The 23,811-nt window shown below is 32.6% G+C and overlaps 1 protein-coding gene across 1 annotated transcript in view; it reads left to right on the forward strand.

Annotated features, from left to right (window-relative positions):
- gus (splA/ryanodine receptor domain and SOCS box containing gustavus) overlaps positions 1–23,811 on the forward strand; it is a 457,580-nt gene that overhangs the window by 17,545 nt on the left and 416,224 nt on the right. The gene's annotated exons all lie outside the window — the stretch shown is intronic.

A 23,811-nucleotide genomic window follows, 5' to 3' on the forward strand; every position in this document is an offset into this window, starting at 1 on the left:
AAAGATCGATGCATCGTTCGAGACTATGTACGAATAGATCCATTTTTTAGTATCTTCATAAAAAGGCCAGCGTTTCTTAGACAGCCCACAACTGATATGTCGGAACAAGTAATAATCAGAAGGAATAGAGTCTGGGGAATTCAGTGGGTGGAGTAGTATGTTTTAACCTTTATGCAACATGTGGCCGAGCATTTACATGCTGAAGAATAACATTGGTGTGTATTAGCTCGTATTCCGGTCGTTTTTCGTACAGTGCTTGGCTTAAACGCATCAATTGCATCAATTTTCCATAGTAATTCTCATTGATGATCTAGAATAATGCCTTAATTTTTTTTGGCAGTCCAGAACGCTTTTTATCTTCGGCATCAAAATCACCACTTTTAAAAGAATTCTATTCATATGTTGAAATCAATGGAGCATGTTTGCCCTAAGCTTCACTTGGCTCAGCTTCAATGACCTCCAATTGCATTTTTCTTCAAATTGAAATTAAAAGTAAAACATCCCCCAAATGCAATTTACTCGGTACAGTTTCAGACATTTTCAACCCACCGAAAAATCTTTTTTTTATACTTTGGCGAAATGACGCACACTGAAAAGTGGAGCCTGTTAGTGAAGCTTCAACATAAAGTTATACCCGATGTTGTACATCCTTTAAAATTAATTTATAGGCCTGATACGTATTATTATTAATATAATCGCCCTATTAATATAAACGTCAAAGTGTTTATTTCAGTCATTTCCATTTTCATATCTGCTGTTGGGTATATATGCTTCGTTGGGTTTGGTCCTTTATTGCAGATTTTTAAACATTCAGTTGGTCCAAAATATTATTATAACAATATGGTTTGCCTAATACCTTCGATAATGAATCATGAATGATTAAATAGATGAGTTATTAAGAAGATAGATCCAAGTCGCATCCATAATGACGAAATTAAATAGAAAATCATTGTCTTGGTAATACTCTATACCCATGCTACTTCACCAAGACAATGCACCGTGTCACAAGTCAGTGAAAACGATGGCAAAAATCCAGAATTGGGCTTCGAATTGCTTCCTCATCCACAGTATTCTCCAGATCTGGCCGCCAGCGACTATTTACTGTTCTCAGATCTCAAAAGAATACTCGCTTGGTGTTCATAAAAAGGTGATCTCTGGAACTGAGCCTTATTTTGAAGCAAAGGAAATTGCAAATGGTACTACAAGAATGTTATCGAATAGTTGGAGGGTCGCTATAATCAGTGTATCACCCTTGAAGGGAATTATGTTGAAGGAAAAAAACTAATTTTGCCAAAAAAAATTGTTTTATTATGGTAGGTCGGGGACTTTTCAATTGAACTGTTAAATATTCCACCCATTACAACATTATTTTATACAGTTATCCTATATCAATTATATACTAATCTTTACTTGTTTCTGCTCTTATCAGCATTTGGCCGTAAGCCCACAACATAAAAGTCACTATCAGAACACTATCAGAATCAATGTTCAAGTCAATTACCAAATTGTTAATTTCTAATATATTGAACAGTTCTTAATTATTTCATCATCTGTCAATTTCTAAGGTGTTAATTTTTGAAACTTGTTTCTAAAAAAAAATAAATTACATAAAACACATAAATGTAAGTATATTTATTGTATTTATATTTAACGACTGGCAAAACTAACTCAACTTCAGGAATAAACTTATACCTGTTTCCAACATGAACAATAATATATCTGCTATGAATTATTAAAAAAAAACATTATAAGTAGCAAAACCTAAGTTATTCTAACTTTTACTTTTTTCCATCATCTTTTGCTGTTCCTACACTCTTTATTAGCGTTTTACCAAGAGTGTGTCAATGTTGCATTTTGAATTATCCATGTCTCGTCTAGATACATAAATTGAAATAATAAATTTTCCTTAATATTACTATAAGCTTTTGAAAATGCATTATTTTAGAAATAATGCCTTAAAATTCTGTTAGACCTCGCGTGGGTTATATTTATATCATTTAAGTTCTATATTTCCTAACACTGTATGAAGATAGGACCTACATGTCTCAAAGAGCTACATATTCCTAAGTTTTCTGTGGATACTTCCCAGAGTAACAGTTTTCTCTGAAATAATTGTGTTAAATAATATTTATGTGGAAAAAACTATTCACTGTTTTTGTACATTTCTTACATTTAACCTTGAAAAGAGGTAACATCAAGGTGATTTTGATTCGTCACCTGCTTTGTTTTGTACTGCTCTTTGTATTAACCCGCTCCCAATGCTTATATTATCTCAATTCTTATGCATTTTCAATACACTAAAATATATTTTCAATAAAACTGCATCAAATTAATATTTAACAATATAATTACTAGCCTCTCTAACGAATTTTATTAGCAAGGGGGGGGGTTCCCGTTATCTCGTTCCTGTTTAACGAAGTAGCTGATTAGAGACTCAATCAGTTACTGTTAAAACTACTAAAGTTTTAATCAGAATTATCACAAATTTTTTGTTAGATACTACAGTTAGAAAATTATCAAAACAAGATTATCTCTGAATATTATCATCAATGTTTTGAATAATTTACCAGAAATATGACAACTGTGTCGACCATCACCAATTCAAATCGTATATTATAGACTGATTCTGTTACATGTTTCGACACTAATGTGTGCCTAATGTGCCTAATGGCAGCTGTCTCTTTTTAGCTAGAGTAATATTAATTAGTGAAATGAGAAGGAAGAAGCTGCTCTAAGTTTAAAACTAATATGGTAATACATTCGATGGCATTGATGACGTGCATTGTTAATTTATTAGAAGGATTATATGTTTTTATTTATTTAAATAATTCAAATCAAAAACAGAATCCAATTATTTTATTGTGTTTGATAATAATTTTACAGAAATATAAAAATAATCTACTGCTAAGTTTCAGTACCATTATCAAGAAATAATAATACTTCAAAATCGTGCTGTTGTTCATTATGGATTCTCTCAAAAAGGTTAAAGTGTCGCAGAGCAAAGCTATTCATCTTAAGACGCTAACATTCGAAAAGTATCTACTGATCTTTATACAACGATATTGAGTCTTCTCATACAGCACTGGGTGTAGGAGAAGCAGCAGGTTTTTTTGAAGCATCTTCATTATTCCTCATTTCATGCAAAAATCTACTTGTATCAAAACTAACTCATTTAAGGAGATTAATATCGAATCAGAGAAGTCACCTTTCCAGAAATATAACTAAACAGTTGTTGTAGAGACTGGCAGTAAATTTTCCTTAGTTTTAATTTAAAAAATTTGACTATTTTTGTCTATCGAAGTAGTAATTGTAACTAACGGTAGGAAGTGTTTAATATAGAAAAAAGAAATTCTTATTTAGTACACCATAAAAACTATAACCACAAATCTAAAAATAATCAGTCAATACCACGCTATTTTATTACGGCTATGTTATTAGTTTTTAGTTAGTTTACGTTTTGATTTAATTTAATGAGGCCTCAAACCACTACAACTTAATTAAGCTTATAAATAAGTCTAGGTACCATAAGCAAATAGTTATAGAGTGCGTAAGATGGTATTGGCTTTAAATAAATTGATCTCCCACATTTTGGAACACCTATTTGTTGGGTAAATCCGGAATTTCGGGTTTCTTATTTAAAACAATGTTTTTACAGTGGACATATGGTATTTATAATATACCACGTTATATAGTCTTGTATGTAATAATTATATCTAAATGGTCTATAAAACGCCGTAAAACCAAATGTCAGGAAAAATTCCTTAAATTTAAATTTCATGCTAATAAATCATTGTGAATAAAGATTTTTAGCATTGCAAGATTTGTTAATATATTTTAAGTACTTCTGTTTGTTAATTGAAGACTTTTATGCAACATTCATTTTTCGTTTGTGATCAAAATTAATAAACATAATCGATGTATTATCAGTTGAAATATTTTCTCTACAAACCACTGCAAGTATTTGATGCATTTAAGCTGGATTTATTAAAAGGATGGCCGATTCCTCAAACAATCAGCTAAATACCTCAGTATCCGTTTTGATGGTAGGTTAGATTGGAGAGATCGTGTTAGATCACAAGCAAAGGAGATCAGATTCAACTTGATTTAATACTGCCAAACAAAGTTCGACTATTGATTAATGAAATAAGGTTACTAAATGACAGAAACGTGGAAGCAATACAACTATTGGACAACACGCAAAAAATCAGAAGATTGAAGCGAACCAAACTACACGAACTTGTTCAAGATTCAAGGGTCTGGAATTGTGTTTATTTTAATAGTTATTTATTTTTCAAGTATTGCTTATCGATTGCACTAGTACTTTTGCAGCCATTTGGGCTTGATAAGAGCCGTACTGGCCTATTTCCATGCTTTTTCAGCATTTGGAATAGTGTGCCAAGCCATACGACATCAATCTGAACATATGGTATTCAGAAGGTGCTATGTGGCAGACCTTCAATCGATGTCGATAGACATCTACAGTTTTTTTTTGTTCCGACCTCAAACCAGGCGGTGGAATGCATGACGCACACCTGTTCTCGTAGACTTGCCCTGGAGTGACAAGTTGGACCGGGTTATGTGGGACTGCCTCTGGGCTTACCAATACACTAAACCGAAACTGCCTCATAGTTGACCCCTGTGACTGCTACTGCATTAAATTTGGGGATATGGCACCCGCTGACCGGCCAGCCGTTATTGGGCGCGAGGACCCGGTGATTCTATTGATTCGCGAACTTCGAAGTTATGACTGCAGCGGCGGATGAGGTCGTTTGAGCCTGGAAAAGGGGGAAGTTAGCGGTGATGCGGTGCTAAGCTCCTAGAATGTCAACCAGCTCGCGAACAAGCGCGTTTTCAGAAGCACTTGAGCTGAGTTGTTGTTTGTGGAATGATTGAGATATGAAGTGCTTGATTTCTGGAGTGTCAGTTTTCTTATGAATTTGTTTATTTCTGACAAACCATGGAGCGTTTAATATTCTCCTGAGGAGCTTATTTTGAAAAACTTGAAGCCGTTTCACGTGGGTAGGTGTAACAAACTTGACATTAGGTCCGTAGAGGAGAATAGACCGAATTTACATCTTGTAAAATAAGCATTTTATGAAGTCTGCTAAGACATCTGCAGTACACCTTCAAGATCTTCCCATATGCAGAAAATTATGAAAATTCTTGGAGTGTCTGAGTTAGTTTTTTGTCCAATAAGTCTTGTAATTGGACTATTTTGGTTCTCAATCCATTCTTTGTCATTGATATCAAAATTACCACTTTCTGGTAATCTCTGATAACAGATTACTGTATATTTTTTTATCACTTTGATGGGTGTCATCATTTCGTGACTATATAAAGTATAATAAAAAATTAATAAATTAAAATAATAAATTAATAAATTAGGCTTAATCCTATGGATTTCTCGTAGAAATCCGAGGTGTCGGTATTTTCTCCTGGCATTTTTATAATTTTACAGTCCATACTTAGTTCTAATATGGGTGAGCCGTGGACAGTCGTTCATTATGCGGTAGACTGAAATAGGGACACGGTAACAAAACTTACAGCGAGCAGGCGGGCTCGAAGTCATCAAGTGACCGTGCGAAAAAGGATAGTGGCCCAATCTCAGTCGATTCAAAGCTACTTCAGTTTTAATCTCAAAGAGCCTGTTGTGTACTTCGTTATTTGTGAAAAAAGAAACGAATGCGATAAGGTCATTATGGTCACAAATAACCGTGATGGGAAGGGGAGAGGAGGCTGTCGATTTAGCCGCACTATCCGCGCATTTCCCGGCATGAGAATGGGTCCACAGTAAACTTGTCGTGATCCCTTTCAGATCGAGAACTTGACAGTGAGTCGCTGACCAGGGGATGGTTGAACTTCTGTTCCAAGAAATATTCGAGAGCATTTCGGGAGTGGGTCGGACAGGATTAGCCATTCTTTGAAGTATTGTGTTGTGATTTAGGATAGAGTTTTGAATATCGGGAAGAGTTCAGCGGTCAATACTGAACCCTGTTCAGGGAGCTTGAAACGGAACGCCCGACTGTCCACCACAAATGCACTGCCAAGCCCCGCTGTGATATTTGGAGCTATCGGTATATATGTGCTTGCGGCCAGGGTAAGAGTGGAAAAGTTCACAGACCTTGGACCGAATAAGTTAAGGACAATGTTATTTTTCTAAAATTGACATAAAGATATAGATTATTATATTATAGATAATTAAAATATAATACCTTTCGTAAAATTCATTGAAGAAATCGATGGGTTGAATATTTGACAACACACCTTAATTTATTTTAATTTTTAACGAGATAACAAATGATTTACGCAGGATGGTGAAAAAATATTGAGTCATTTTACCAGAAACATGTTAACATTTTCAAACTTCGTCAGAGGCGAGCTGGATTTTTGCATAATTTGCATTTGTTTATAGTTTGTGACCTAGAATAAGTTATTTCTATTCTATATAAATATATATTTAACAAATTTAAAAATATGTTAAGACTTCTACCCGCTGTATTCCCTAAACATTCTCTCTTCTCATTATTACTTAGTTTGACCGATGTAAAATGTATCAACTATAGCACTGAGATATGTAATGGTTGGGAAGCTTCCTTTGAAAGATAATAACGTTAAGATTAACATCATGATAATTTATCACGATAAAATCTTAAACTTCCAACGATAAATTCTTGCGGTTGTATTTTAAAAGTATCCTGAACAATATCGAGCTGTACGCTGTCCTGTTTTCCGAGACTACTTGTTGTTAAAGCCAGGATTAGCAATAGTAGATTGCATTTGGACAATGTTTATTTAATGATTTCAATGAGCGTCACCGTTTCTGATATACCAAGATATGTAAATAATATTTCTTGTAAATGTGTTCTATGTAAATCGTACTAAATATAATATGGAAATTTGTACATATCCATCGGTGAATGGAGTTTGGGTGAAATAAAACAATGGCAATTAGATAGTCAGTGACCGTTATTTATTGCTGATAGATCAGCAAACTGGCGGTGTTGCCAGTTCCTTGTTTTGGTTAGTTGTACTCCTATTGCTGGCACCTTACATGTGTTTAGCATCAGTAATATTCTTGTGCTATTAAGCAGGCAATTGATTGATACTAATTTTATATCTTCATCTTCACCGATGCGCTGCAACTCTTGTACTACTCTGAACTAGAACGCAGTCTCAAAATCAAACCATGTGATTTTATATAGCTGTGTAAGGAAGTGCACTAGAAATAAGATATGCTAAAACCACTAGAAAGTGCTACTAATTTTTATTTTGTTAGAGAATAAAATGTAGGCCAAATGGCCTTCCAAAAAATCCTTCATCTTCATCATCGATTTCTAAAAAAATAACATGCCGGAAGTGTGCCTTTTTGTGATCAAAATCAATAGTAGTACTTAAAATATTAATCTCATGACCATTTTATCTGAATATTAACTCGTAACATAATTTACATAGAAGTATAATGTTAAAAAACCCCTATATATACAGAAGAAAAATACACTGGTGATTGATTGATTTAAATCAATAAATAATTAAAAAAAAATAGTTATGAACAATGTTGTAATCTGTATTTTATTTTACCTCAAGCTAATCAGTGAGGTAACTAAATTTAAGTTATTATTTTATTTTGCTTTAGATCTAACTGCTATTTAAAAATAAATCGAACTGTTACTGGTATATGTGACCACAAATCACTGAATGTAATAATTATACGTCGATATATATGCAACTATTATTGGAAACCATAAAAATAATGAATTACAGTTTATTGTAATATGTCATAATTGTTTAATATGTTAAATACTGAAAAACCAGTTAACTTTCACAATGTTAACCATACAAGCAGTTGTTATAAGGCACCAGACACGTATGCTATTAAGAATATCAGAGTCATGTCGTGTTTGTTGACAGCGCCATTATTAAATAATAGATTATATACATAATATAGTTAGCATTAATAATATTTTATGTCATATTTCTTGTTTTATTATTGAACACATATGCACAAACACTTTTGTTGCGATATGGTACAAATAGACACACGATATTGTGTATTAGTTCTTCATGTACTACACATTCTCTTAATTGCTTAATGACATCTAACAACAAACATTTTTTGTGTCTTATGTTTTATCGAAATCATGTTGAAGTTTTCACGAGATGAACCTAATAAATATTCCAGCTCTTTAGGAAAATTTTGTTTTGTAGCTTCAAATGTTTTCTTTGAATTGGCCATTTTACGCTCATGAGCAATAGTATCGTTTCCCCTTTTTAAGATAACAGTCACTATGTTGTAAATATCTCTATCACACTACTGTTAAAAAGTTTGGAAACAAATAAGACAATAAAACAGTTACCTTATGATTTATTAGACTCAAATCTTAACCAAACCTTAGACTAACATTTAGCTAGATTTAGTTAAATATATTTAGTATTAAAGTGTGGCCTTGTCAAACTGGTTAACCCTAATTTTACTTACTTGCTCACAAATTTTGCTCACTCTCAGTCTCGTGTATCCCATTCACTTTGTAATTATTCCTGTGTTGAGCTTGATGGGCATCGATTTTATACTTTCTTGTCAAGTTAATCTCATATTAGTTTGATAGGAGATAGGTCTGGCGATTTTGATTATTTGCGAAAAAAAATTAATTTCGCTTTTGTTCCATTAATCCCAGACGTAATTTTAACGAATGTTTAGAAGGTCTTGTTGAAAACAAAGTCATTTCCTCACCAAACAAGCCATTATTTTTCCAGTTTTTAGATTTTTTAGCTCATCTAGTCTACTTCTCTTCTGAGTACTTATTATTTACGGTTTTTGGCTGTTATCTATCCACGTAAGACACCAGACATCTCTTTATAGTTGTAATTGAAACCGACTTTTCTTATGTTTCATTTAAATTTGCTTGTTCAACTCTTTGTTAACTATTCATCAACTGTAAAAATTAAAAAATGTATTGAATAAAAAGCAGCATATATCAACAAACTCAGTAACAAATTTCGCGAGGAATGTGACCTATATATCATCGCACCACATTTAAATTATGTATTCCGGATATTTTTGCATATAATGCAATCTGCGTTGCGGCGAAATGACAAAAACCTTATTTATTACATGACGGATTACCGATTCCTCAAGAAGAATCAGCTAAATACCTCGGAATCCATCTTGACGGTAGATTAAACTGGAAACATCATGTTAGACAAAAAGCTAAGTAGTTTAACCTCAAGCTAAGCAACTGCATTGGTCAAACGGAAGATACGCTCAACTTGATTTAATATCAAAGAGATTGGTTCGTTAGTCAAGCATAAAGCCAATTTACGTACCCTAAACAAAGTTCTACGTTTAATTACCAATCTTCTACATGTTAGGATGGTTATATTATATGAAACTGAAATCATTCAATAATATTTATTGCCCACGGGCAGATTGTTGACGTTCTAAGAGATTAATATAAAAATTTACCAATGTTTATCGCTACGTAACCAACGAAGAGCTGCACGATGACCTCGAAATCAAATGGATACGCGAAATAGTCCAAGATTTCGCCCTAAAACATGGAATAAGGCTGCTGATTCACAGCGACGTGGAAGCCATGCAGTTACTGCACAACACGCAGCAAAATCAGGAGGTTGAAGCGATCCAAACTACACGAACTAATTTAGTGTATAATTTATATTATTAACTTTAGCTGAAATAGATTACTTTTATTTTAATTTGAGAAATACATACTGATATATTAATCCCGTACTCGCATTGCGTGTATATCAATGCTGTACTTGCATTAATAGATTAGTAATAATAGATTCATTTGAAAATTAGGATTGTACTAAGCGTATATATTGTAAAATGTAATTAATAAAAAATATATAAATAGAATGTAATTCAGAAAAAGCTAAAATTTATTTTTTAAAAAAGATAAAAAAGTAAGAGGGTGAAAGTATCAATTAAAATTACCACTACGTTAACATATATTTTTATTTTAAACAATTTTTTAAGCATATCGCTAATACAAGGTTGCTTACCAAACCACATTTTGCTCGATATACAATTTATGAAACTTACTGGAGATTTAATGGTTATTCTTGAGGGTTTGATAAATATGAGGGTACCTTTTGACTTGATAGTGATCTATCATGACAATTTCATTTAGTTTGAGCTTCATTCTTACCAATTTTTGAACATTTTTGTTAACTTGCTAGTTATTTGTCAACTACACTGGACTATTTGGATAACAGAATTTTACAAGTACACAAAACACATTTGGTTTCTAAATGGCAAATAAACAGCTTTTTGATTCGGAATTTTGGATTAAGTCAAGCTTAGTTCTAGGTTTCTTGGAGAATTTGTAACCCTGAATGTGAAGTACATTTTAGAAAATTATCCTCACAAAAGGACAATGGAAGAAGATTTGTTTGAGAAGTAGATGAATTATTTTAATATTATGAAAATCCCAAGCTACAAACCCTTTGTTAGCCATCAAAATATTGGTACTCTCGGTAATGATAAAGTGTGTACAAAATAAAATATTTATGACATATTTTTCTTGAATTTGACAGAATGATGTCCGAAAATATGTATATTATTTTTCGGACATCTTTGTGAAACAAACAAAACTCGTGCTTATTATCTTATTTGAACAAAACTGATGTTTTTATGGCTAGACTACCTTACATAGTTTGCTTAATATGTTTGTTTTCTAAAAAATTCACAGGATTAAAGATTACTACTCGTTACGTGGACTGAACTTCTTCGTATAACGTGTAGGTTTGGTTATAAGGAATGTATTAATTCATTTTACATTAGAAAGCTAATATGCCGAACTGAAAGATTAATTTGATAGCTGAGTCCGACTATTTCACTGCTCAGGAGTTCAGAGAACAGTTTGAAACCTTTTGGAAAAGGCTGGATACAAAAAGAAGCTGTATGTGTGGGTCACAAGATAAACACGGCGTATTTGGCCTAAAGCGGATCATTTTATAGCTGATTCTCAAGTATGTGAAATAAAGATCTTTATACGAATATTCGACGGATTCGTTAGAAATAAAATTGTATAATACTATGGTCTGTTTCTTGAGTTTATTTGTTAAATGCATGTTGGTAACAAACTGAATTATCTCACAAAATTGGCATAGTTTTAAAGTAGATGTTCAAGACTCATCGTAAATGTAAGTTGCACTACTTAATTCAACGTTATATGACATATTCGGGTAGGAGGAAATATGTTTGTTCAAGAAAATGACGGATATGCAGTAAAAAAGAAGTAAAAGAGATGGCGGTCAACAGACAGTAAGAATTTTGATATAAAAGGCGTAGCTACAGGTGATTTATATTACTTTCTTTCAAAGTAAAAGCCTGTTGTTGAAAACATTTGTTGAATTAAAATTATAATACAACTTGAATAAACGTAAATGATAATATATTTATTTATTTCTAGTGGCATTTTCTAGTATAAAGAATGTTTATGAATGAACCGATGACGATTCCATATAAATTCAGCAATAGAAAGGTGGAAAATGAAGAGTACTACCAGTATTTCCTTTATTTAATATACCGTTATATGGTATCTATAGAAATGTAGATTACATTTCATCGAATGGTACGTGTTATATGTAACATTGTTGTATTACTTTCAACACTGCTACTAATTGTTTTAGTGAATAAGTAATGTGCATTATTATATTGTTAAAATTTATGTTTTACAGGAAAGGTTTCTGACCACTTGGAATTTTTCAAGGTTCAAAGATAACGACATTACAACCTCGCAATATCTCTATGTTTTCTCATAAAGTGGGGTTTTGCATTGATAGTAGTAATGTTTACGTTTTTTTTCCTTATGCAGTTGTTGAAAGGTCGAGTTTTTTAATTGATATCTAAAGCGCGGTTTTGCGATTATTCGTTGATGTGACGTTGTTAATATTATAATTTGCTGATTTGTTATTATTTCCGACGTAGATGGTGCAATAATTTAAAGTGGCGTAAAGTGGTGTCTGACAATAATTCGTTTTTGTTTTTTCTCAGCTACATCTATACTTCAGAGGTAGGTTTACATTTATTTTGAAGTTTCTTGTTAAAACAATTATATATCTGCATCATTCAAATATACAGAGGATTGAAAAATAATATCTATCTAAAGTAGCAGTGAAATGTCATCTCAATTTATGACGTCAAAACGGTGCGATATTGTCCAATTTAACGTTGACATTTTACGCATTTTAATGTATTTTAGCTTCGATCTATAACAAAATTCTAATACAAATAAAATAGGGAAACAAATATGTTATAAAATATAATTTATTTTAATATTATAGTACATATTATGTATATTTTTTGAAGGACTTATCTATCGAGGCTACAGTTAATTAACAACAATAGTTTGTAGGTTAGAGTTATTTTATTAAATTTACATTGAACTCTTTTTTAAGTCCCCCATGGTATACACTGGGGGCTTAGTCTACCTAATTAATAATTGTACATCCAAGCCTTATATTTTATTTTCAATGGAGAACATATTTACCTTTTTATGTTTAGTTGTTTGCTTCGTTGATGTGTTTTCTTGTCAAATCATCCTGATATCACTGTATTTATCCTTAGTTTCTTCTGTCACTACCTTACGTGTATATCTTTCTTGATAAAACTAGATTTAATGTATAAATTTAATGTATTCTCTTCTTGTACATTTTAACCAAATACTCATGTATTTTCTGAACAATTATACACATAACTACGCGCATAAATATTTCACCCTTTACAATACGATTTTGTACAGTTATCCTATACTAATTATATACTCACCTTTAGTTGTTTCCACTCTTATCACCTTGTCTAGGTATTGTCAGCGTTGAGTCATAATACCACATCCAGAAAGTTTCATTCGTTCACTGATAATTTCAAATTTAACACTACTTCACAATTCCACTATTTATCTATTTCTTGTTCTGTGTGTCGATGACGTCCATCCAAACTAAAGGGTGTTATTTCGTGTTTCAAGGAGAAATTTTGGATAACTTCGCATATCCATTTGATTTCCAGGTCATCGTGCAGTTATTCATTACTTACATAGCGATAGGCATTGGTAATCAATCGAAGAACGTTGTTTTGACAGCGTTGTATGACTAGTTAATTTGATTTTGTTGTGCAACCCCATATTTACACCCCATAGGTTCAAATTGGCTTTATAATTGTATTATAGATCAACCTCTTTGATTTTAGATCAAGTTGAGAGTATCTTCCGACTAACCAATATAGTTGTTTTATTTTGGTTCTAATGTGTTTTGCTTTTTGTCTAACGTGATGCTTCCAATTTAATCTACCGTCAAGATGGATTCCAAGGTATGTAGCTGATTCTGCTTGAGGAATCGGGCATCCAATAAGTGATATAATTAAGTTTTTATTATTTCGCTTCAATGCAAAATTAACGTGGACAGATTTGGAGCTATTAAGTTGAATTTTCCAATCTTTCGCTCATTTGTAGATGTTGCAATTTGTTGACTACCACTTGCATTTTTTCTATTGCCCTAGGCAGAGATATATCTTTTGCCATAATAATTGTGTCGTCAGCAAAGGTTCCAAGAAGTGTTTCTTTTCTTGTTGGAATATCAGCAGTGTAGAGCAGATACAGGAGAGGTCCTAAGACGCTATCTTGTGGAACTCCAGCCGAGATACTTTCAAATGTCGAGAACGCCATTTCGTGCGATACTCTATATTTTCTTCCGAATAAATATGACTCCATCAATTGACAATAATTACGCGGTAACAATTTGCTCATCTTACAGATTAATCCCAAATGCCAAACCCGATCAAAAGCTTGTGAGACATCCAGGAATATTGCAGGGCAGTATTTCTTTTCCTCAAACGCTCTTTCAATAGCCGCAGTTACTCTGTGCACTTGATCGATTGTTGAATTGATGGTTCGAATATGTAGATATAGGGAGGAGGATGTTACGCTGTTGCCATATTATACGGCTATCTGATCTACTGTATCTTTTTTGAGGCTTATTTATCCTATTTCTAAAAAATTAAATTACATAAAACACAATTAAATATTTCATTTATATTTACAAAGTCACAATTTGAAATACTTCACTCTTTAACATGGTATCTCCAAAACTTAATGTATGTTTTGCTAGCCAATCTTTAACTGAAGCCTTAGCCGACCACTTATTGGGATCTTTTTGTTGGATTCCTATTTTTAGCATGAAGAACAATATATCTGCAATGAATTATTAAAAAAAATATGATTTACATAACCTAATGAAATATTATTCACCTCATTCAACTTATATACAAATTGAAATAATAAATTTTGTTATGCGCTTTTAAAAATTGTGAGCTTTTAAAAAAGTCTGAGAAGTTACATTGGACCTTTTCGTGGGTTATCTTTATACTATTTAAATCCTCAAAGTATTTATAGCTTCCTCAAAGTATTTAAAGTGACCATAGTAACAGTTATTTCTGAAATAGTCGTATTAAATTATTTTTATATTAAAATAACTACTCATGGGTTTTATACCTTTTTTAAATTTAATCTTGACTAATATTAAGTTATAACTGTGAACAGCAAAAACGGAATAAAGGTCGTTGCAGCCTAGAGAGATTGGGAGTTTAGCGGTAACAGCTTTTAGATGCCCACCATATCGGCCAGTTCGCGAATGAGTACATTAGTTTCTATAAAGCAAGAAGTGCTTGATTTTTGGGGTGTCAGTTTTTGCCCCAGGAAAATCAACCATCAAGGATTGGTTTGCTAAGTTTAAACGTGGTGAAATGAGCACCGAAGACGGTGAACGCAGTGGACGCCCAAAAGAGGTTGTTACCGACGATAACATTTAAAAAATCCCCAAAATGATTATGAATGACCGTAAATTGAAACTGAATGAAATAGCAGACACTCTAAAGATATCAATTGAACGTGTACATCATCTCATTCTCGAATATTTCGGTATGAGAAAGCTCTGTGCAATATGGGTACCGCGCGAGCTCACTTTTGACCAATAACAACGACAAATTGACAAATGATTCGTAGTTGTTTGAAGATGATCAAGCATAATAAATCCAAGTTCGTGCGTCGATATGTGACAATGGATGAGACATGGCTCCATCAATTCACTCCGAAGTCCAATCAACAGCGACTATTACATACCGTTATTGGACCGTTTGAAGGACGAAATTGCCGAAAAATGACCGCACTAGAAGTACTGCTTCACGAAGACAATGCACCGTGTCAAAAATGCATGAATTGGGCTTCGAATTGCTTCCTTATCCACCGTATTCTCCAGATTTGGCCCCCAACGGCTATTACCTGTTCTCAGATCTCAAAAGAGTGCTCGCTGGGAAGAAATTTTCGTCGGTTGAAGAGGTGATCGACGAAACTGAGGCCTATTTTGAAGCAAAGGACAACTCGTACTACAAAAATGTTATCGAAAAGTTGGAGGGTCGCTATAATCAGTGTATCACCCTTGAAGGGAATTATGTTGAATAAAAAAACTAATTTTGCCAAAAAAATATGTTTTACTATGGTAGGCCGGGGACTTTTCAATTGACATGTTAGCAGGCTCGCTATCTCCAAGCCTTTCTGTATTTGGGGTTTCGACATAATTGTTTGTCGAAGTGGGGACCTAAGTATGTGACGCTATCTAGTCATGTTAGTAATAATAGCAGTGTCGATTTGGATTTGAGAAATGCTTCTTATGGAACTGGGTTTTCTGAAGGTTGATTTATAACTTCCGGATTTTAAATTACTTGACCGAGTAATCGAACTGCTTTTGGAGTCATTCATGATTGGTGTCCTCGAATTTGGATGCGGCAAAGAAAACTGTGTCGTAAAATCTGGTAAAATTAGATTTAATAATGCGGTGTTCATAGAAGAACCTTGATGAGCGTTGATGTGTCTACGACTGGAGAGAGTTTTCCTGATTTTCACCTTGAACGATGTTCTCGATAGACGGCTGAGTGATGTGCGCGGAATCCGAACTATTCATCAGGGATGTTGTTGTTTGCCTTGATGTAGCTGTTGAGAGCATAGAGAAGGTATTTCGGCAAGGTTTGAAATGTCACTGAGCCATCTGATGGTCCACTAGTCTGACGGCGATTTTGCTACCCTAATCATAATGGAAGTTCTCCCATGCTTGACCATTGGAAGCGGGCAGTATGGATCGTATGCTTCTTTTGGGTTCTAGATGGTTTCATTTTCATTTTATCATTGTTGTCCCACTTCTTTCGCAGCTTCGCAGTTTGGCCTTCCGTTATAAAGGGTTTTGGCAATTGTAGCCCTTCCATGAAATCTATGGTATTACTAAAGTTCAGTTCAATTAGCATGTACCATATTTTGTATCTGTAATCAACAGTATGGTTACTGTAGCGCGTGAAACGATTTGTTCTCTTTTAAAGCCTGATAGATAACACAGTTCACCGACCATTTGTTCTAACCCTCGCAGAACAAGTCGTGCAATATACTGAAATATAACCTACAAGAGTTGACATGTATACCGAGCAATATATACGCGTCGCATTATTTACACGGAAGCAGTGTTACCAACATGCTACAAGATCTATATCCCCTGTATTAGAAAATATCTCTTTGTACGGTATAGCTCTGAATTTAGGATTTATATTGTTTTATTAAATTCTTTTAAAAAGTGTGCGATCAATCAGTTTGAATGTTTAGTTTCAATGAATTGAACCTTTTTGTTGAAACTGTAGACTTTGTTGACAGCGAAAGGACGATGATTAAAACACAATTAATTTTTTTCGCACCTACGAAATTGGTAAAAGTAAACCAGCTAAATTCGGTGTTGCGAATAAGCGTCGAACAATTGCACTTACCGCAATACGACGTGAAAAAATTTCGCTCTCGGTACTTCCTGATCGTCAACTAATTCTTAAATCAATGGCCTCTCATTCTATTTATATTTTAATTTTTCATCGCTTGAATTCTGTTGGCCACCACTAATGTAATGATATTCAACGAAACTAATTATTTTATTCCGATGTAAGTGTTAAATATACATATATGTTGATATTACAGAAAAATTAATTATTATTAGGTCGAATGTAATCAATTTGTTAGATGTACAGTGCCACCGTTAGCTATTTGTTTCTATAGCATGACTCAACCCAAGGTGCAACTTTATTTCCATCGTCTAATTTACTGCCATTTTCTGTTTTTGCTCTAATTATCTGTCTTCAAGCAATCACAGGTTAATCAAAATGAGAATTAACAGATATTATATTTTTTTACGTTGAATAAAACAGCAATATAGTAATTTTTCTATAACTTTTTTATTTTAAGTTATAGGGGGAAAATAAATTTTCAAAAAGGTTTTCACTTTCAGAGGATGGACAAAATAATATATAACACCTAACATATACACAGTATAGTCTATTCAAAATAGTAGTGACACACATGACCTGTCAAGACGTCGCAATGTTGCTGCAGCAACTCTGAGTTTTAGTGCATTTTGGCTCTGACATATAACAAAATTTTAATCTAAATAAAATAATGAACGAAAAATGTTATGTATTATAATTTATTTTAACATTATAGTACAACTAATGCATATATTATTTAATAGTTGTATATCTGAGTAATGTATTTTTTTTTCATTAGAGATCATATTTATGTTTTATGCTTAGTTCTTGTTTCTTTCGATGCAATGTTTCCTTGTAAGGCCGTTATGATATTACTATATTCCTCTTTAGTTTGTTCTTTTACTACCTATATATATTTTTCCTGATAAAAATACATTTAATCACTGCATTCTCGTTAATGGATTTGCCATATCTGCAAAACAGTTAATATTATTTCTCTCCTTATACATTTTAACAAAACGTTTCTGTATATTCTGAATAAGAGCACACATGCTCATAAAGTTTTCCTTTTTCATCACCCTGTCTTGGCAATTGTCAGCATTGAATCATAAACCAATATTTATTAAGTTTTATTCAATCACTGTCTCTTTCAGAAACACTAATCAAATTAATAACTATGCTGTTTATTTCCAATCTGTCAATAACATGCTCAAGATTCTACCATTTCTCAATTTCTTCTTCAATGTGTCTGATCGATCTCACACCAACCGAAGGTGCTATTTTCGACAATGCATCTTTGCATAAATCCAGACAGTTCTGGTTTGAATATCCTTCTCGACCTGAATGTCTATTGCAATAATTCTTTACAATACCCCATAGCAACTTAATTGGATTAAATATGCAGTGATAGGGAGGAAGACGTAATACTCTGTGGCCATAACGTTCAGTAATCTAATCTATCAAGTATTTGTTCTCAGGCTTATTTCTAAAAAATTAAATTACATAAAATGCAATGAAATATTTCATATATATTTACCGAGAGGAACAGTTCATTCTTTAAATTCATTGAAATAGTTCATTCTTTACCATGGTTTCCTCGAAACTTATTTTATGTATTTTAAGCCATTCCTTAATTGCAGCCTTTGTTGATGGACTTGTTGGGATTTTCTACACCAGTGTACTATGATATGGTGTACTATACATAACAATAACTGATGGTTCCTTCAAGTGCTTTAAAAGCTGATTTTCAAACGACTACAAAAACAAGTTATGGTTCATTTCTCCATGGTAGTTAGCCTTGGACTTAGAGGAAAACACTAATTCTGCACCAGGAATAAAACCATTCCTATTTTCAGCATGAAGAACTATGTCTGCAATGAATTATCAAAAAATGCTATGACTAACAAAACCTAATCGATAGTTATTCGAACGTTTACCTTTTTCCATCAACTTTACTTTACAATATATTTATTATCTCCTTGGCATGAGCGACCCAATGTAACATTCTGAAATATTTATGTCTCATTTAAAATAATAAATCAACTGATATAATAATTCCTCCTTGATTTTGTTACATGTTTTTAAAAATTGTATTATTTTAAAGCAATATCTGGAAGTTCCATTAAACCCCTTGGTGTTTTATCTTTACACCACTTAAATCCTATATTACCCAACAGTGTATTAAGGGAAGTTCTACATCCCTCAAAAAGCGGTATATGTTTTGGCTTTTTATGGATACTTTCCAGACTAACAATTTTCTCGGAAATAATTGTATTAAATTATGTTTCGATTGAAAAAACTACTTACTCTTTTTTACATTTCGTATATATGATCTTTGATATAGCTTATCTTGGTTCATCACTTGTTTCGTTTAAGCACGGTTTTTTTTTGGTGAACTTAAGGTTATATTGTTTTTTTATTTTTTGAGATATTTTAGTGACTGTGCCCGTACTAATATTCACGCAGCTGTTAACTCACACAAAAGTATTTTCAGTAAAAACCCAGGCGATTTGCAATTTTTAAAACAAAGCGTTAAAACAACGTTTGCCGGTTTATAACCCGTAATTATAATATTTTGAAGAATTTTGCAGACGTTTGACAAACGGACAACTCTTTCAGGCTTCGGTTACATGATCGAATTTCTCTAACAGCATTCTATCTCTTTTTAAATATAATAAAATGAGAAGGATAATATTGTCTGACTGTAAAACGAATTTACAACTTTAGACAGGCACATATTGAACAAGATGTCACTACTGTTTTGAATTGACTATATATATTTTGTGTCATTAATCTGACGGCTATTCCTGGTTGCTTGATTTTGGTATCACGTTTTATTGGAATTTATGTATTTGTAGCACATATTACACTACAATTGTATGCCGAAAAATTCTTCCTCAATATAAACTTTTATCTTGACACATTTTACACCTTCAGTGATTGATTCAGAAAACGATGATTTTGCATTATCATATAAAAGACGGGTAATAATTCATAGCAACGTGGATACATTACAGTTATGTTGCTCACAATACAAATGTTACTCTTAACTTTGACTAGTTGGCTGGCTAATTTAATTTGGAAAATACATCATATATTCAAAAGGAAAATACAAAATATATTCATCCCGCACTGTTCTTGACAACATAGCATTAGTTATAATCAATAAATTAATTTGTAACTTAAGATTGTAATCAAAATATCTTAATAGTTATAAATTCCAAAGTGAAATAACATAAGGAAGGAGGAAATAAAACTATATCTATAGCATTTTTTCTGAAGGAAATCGTTTTACAAAGTTAAAAGCGATATTTTCTGCTGATGCCTATTTGAGGTATAGATGGAGATGTACAATTGTGCATATGGACATGAATGATTTCAATCTCTTATAATTCATTTAATTCTATTAAAGAATGTTTATATCAACGAATTGTGTCAGTTGTCACCTCGGTTCTTTCAAGGCTTTTCAAGGTTGTTAAATTAACTGCGTTTTTATTAACCTTGCCTTATAAGTTTCGTTATCGATTTCCTTATATATCAGGACTGCTGATAATCGTAAAATACGCTAAGAAAACTATATATACTCGTCCTATTTAATTGTGCGTTAATGCAATTAATTTTTATTTAAGTGCACGTAAAGAGATATTTTTTAAAACACTTTACACTTAAACGGTTAGTCCCATTTAAGGCTTATTAAAAACCATCTATATGACATCTATAAAATAATTTTATAATATATATGGATATAATACATTGGAGAACATATTTATTTTTCATGTTTTAAAAGCGAATTTATTCATATGACCTTTTGTCACTCTTATGACAAACGCTTGGCTTTTGATGGCCTATTAGCTTTGAAATGTTTTATAGTGTGGCGTCATTGAGTCCGTATCACTATAACCTTGAAACTTTAAAGTTATTCTATGTGAAATAACACAAGATTGTTGTTGGTATTTTCAGCTCATTTCAATGTATTTTGGGTATTCTGAATTTGGTTCTTCATTTTCTTGGTTGATTATTCACAATGTAAAAAACGAAATCCACGGTTGGTAATTTGTCGCGGTTTTAAAATTATGTGCGTGTAGCTTGGACAATAAACTGCGTTTATCTAATTGTCGTGCTTTTTATGTTTATGGGAGAGCAGAGAACAGAAAAATCACTGGACGAAAAAGATTTGGCCGGCGAGAGAGCTTAAAGTTGATGAAAAGGAGGTGCTCTAAGAAACATTGGTACTTCCATATTAAGTTCTTTTACCTCCGCTGCATATAAAGTTGAGATTTATGAAGCAGTTTATATAATTACTTCCCAAAGATGGAGAATGCTTCAAATTTATAGTTACAAAGTTTACAGGCCCCTCATAAACAAAAGTGAAGGAAAGTGTTTTCATCGGACCAGACATTAGACTGCTTATGACTGGCCCACAATTCATCACGATCATGAAGGACCCTTGAAAAGAAGGGTGGATTGCTTTTAAGTCATGAAGACCCTAACTGTACACATATCATAATCGGTCTAAAAGTAGCTTTTTTTCATTTTCCGAAAATTTTGGAGGTCAATAAATTAATATTTTTTAAATCTATTCTCTTTTGTTTTAACGTAAATAACTCGTTTAATATAGTTACCAAGATGACCAAGAAACGTGTTGTTGTATGACCAAGAGGAGGTCATTTTAGAATTCAGCATATCATGAAGGTTATTTTACAAAAGCGCACAACAGGTCTTGTGTTTTTACAGATCTGTGTAGTTTAAATGCTTATTAAAAATTATCTCTAGTATTTTTCGATAAGGGTGAGTCGATGTTGAGATGCAATGAAGCATTCTTTGTATGACGAATTAAGGAAATCCTTTTTAACGCGAAAGGTTCAGTTAGATTTATGATGGCTTCTCTTGGTTGAATAGTTTCATGCTGTTTTTAATAATTCTGCTGGCTAGATCCATAAGAGAAAATACAGAGAACTCTAATCGTACGATCTTGGACCTCAATTACCCTTGCCTCTGCTAGAGGTAATATCCAGATTCATCATGCCGATGAATGCACGTCCCATATCGCTATTCAGCTGAAACTGTATGTGTCGAGAATATCGTCGTATTTCGATCTGAAGAAGTTTTTTTTCTGAAGAAGAGAATATATAGCCCTTCCAATAAAACAGCCAATGCGCGTCATCAAAACTTATAATGAAACGTTGCCGCATCCAACTTAAATTTTGGTTTATTTTAACTCCGACATAAATACTAATGTAAATAAAACAATGAAACAAAAATACGTCATGGAATACAATTTATTGTAACATTGTAGTACATGTAATGCCAAATACACAATAATTTGATTAACACTCATAATAATTTGTAGGTTAGTTGTTTGATTATATTTACATTGAACTTTTTTTTTCCACACCATCTATGAGGTAGAGTTCTAGGTACGTTTTCTTATGTAGTTGTTTCTCATCAACTAATTAACAATTTTCTATTCCAAGTACGTATATGACTCACTAGAGACCATGTTTACCTTCTTATGTTTAGTTCTTGTTTGCTTCTTATTTATTATTCTGATTTTGTCTGAATTTCTCCGTAGTTTCTTCTGCTAATGCTTGTTTACATTTTGTTTTATACAATTATATTTAATCACTATATTCTCCCAAATGTATTTCATTTGCCATATCTGCAAAACAATTAGTATTTATTCTCTAGTCTTAAATTTTAACCTAATACTCATGTATATTCTAAACAATTACACAAGTATCTATACACAACTATCGAACACTTGTTGACGACTTGTTCATTCCACTATCTATCAATTTTTTTTCTATCTGTTTAATAGAGTAAGAATAAAGCCATGCCCATTTTGAGCATGAACAATAATATATCTGCAATGAACTATTAAAAACATTACAACTAACAATACCAATGTTATTCTAACTTTTTCGTTTTTCAATCACATTTTGTTGTCTTTACACTCTTTATTAGCGTTTTGACAAGAATTGCCCAATGTTCCATTTTGAAATACCCATGTCTCATCTAGATACATTAATTGAATGAAACTTCCCAGACTCTCTCTGTGTTAAATGATATTTATATGGAAAAAGCTGTTTTTATACATTTCATCAATTTAACCTCAAATAGAGCTAACATCGAGGTGATCTTCATACGTCACCTGCTTTGTTTTGTACCGCTCTTTGTATTCACCCGTTTCGAATGCTTATATTATCTCAGTGTTTATGCAGTTGCAACACGCTAAATATGATTTCAATAAGACTGCATCAATTTAATATTTAATTGTATAAATACTTCAATATCTTTGAACACATTTTACTAGCAAGAAGGGGCCTCAATTATCTCGCTCCTGTTGGAAGTATTGACTGATTAGAGACGCAATCAGTTCCTGACTCTGACTACTTAGCTTTGGTATTTTATTCAGAATTGTCACGAATTTGGAACAACAATTAGAAATGTATCAACATAAGCGCTAAAAGAGCGTTTGCCGGCTTATAACCTCTGACTATTATTATCAATGTTTCGAATAATTTTGCAGACATATGACAACGGTGTCGACCAGTATCAACACAAACCGAATTTTCCAAACCGGTTCGGTCGCATTTTTGGACGCAACAAACTTCATTCTATCTTTTTTAACTAGAGTAGCGCTAAATAGTAAAATGAGAATGAAAAATCCGTTCCGAGTTTAAGACGAATTTCATGTTTATATGGCAATACACTCAACAGCATTGATGACGTACATTGGCTGTTTCATTGGAAGGACTATAGTATCTTTTGAGCAATGCTGAATCTAAATACTGCAGTGGATATCTCAGGGTAGAGTTCCAATCATGTTTTCTATAGAGCTATGTCAGATATAGGGTATACCAGAGTAAAAAACGTCTTAAAGCAGTAGTAAGTTATGGGTAGTTTTTGTACAGCAAAAACGTCTTATATTAATTAGGTATTAGAAAAAGGCAATTATTCATTAATTTATAGTCACATTTCATTATTTTCAATTTTACGTTTCTTTATAT

Source organism: Rhynchophorus ferrugineus, unplaced genomic scaffold (assembly GCF_030347505.1).
Source record: "Rhynchophorus ferrugineus isolate W39M unplaced genomic scaffold, kcgeb_rfMv2 rfM1, whole genome shotgun sequence".
In the NCBI taxonomy this organism is placed as follows: domain Eukaryota; kingdom Metazoa; phylum Arthropoda; class Insecta; order Coleoptera; family Curculionidae; genus Rhynchophorus; species Rhynchophorus ferrugineus.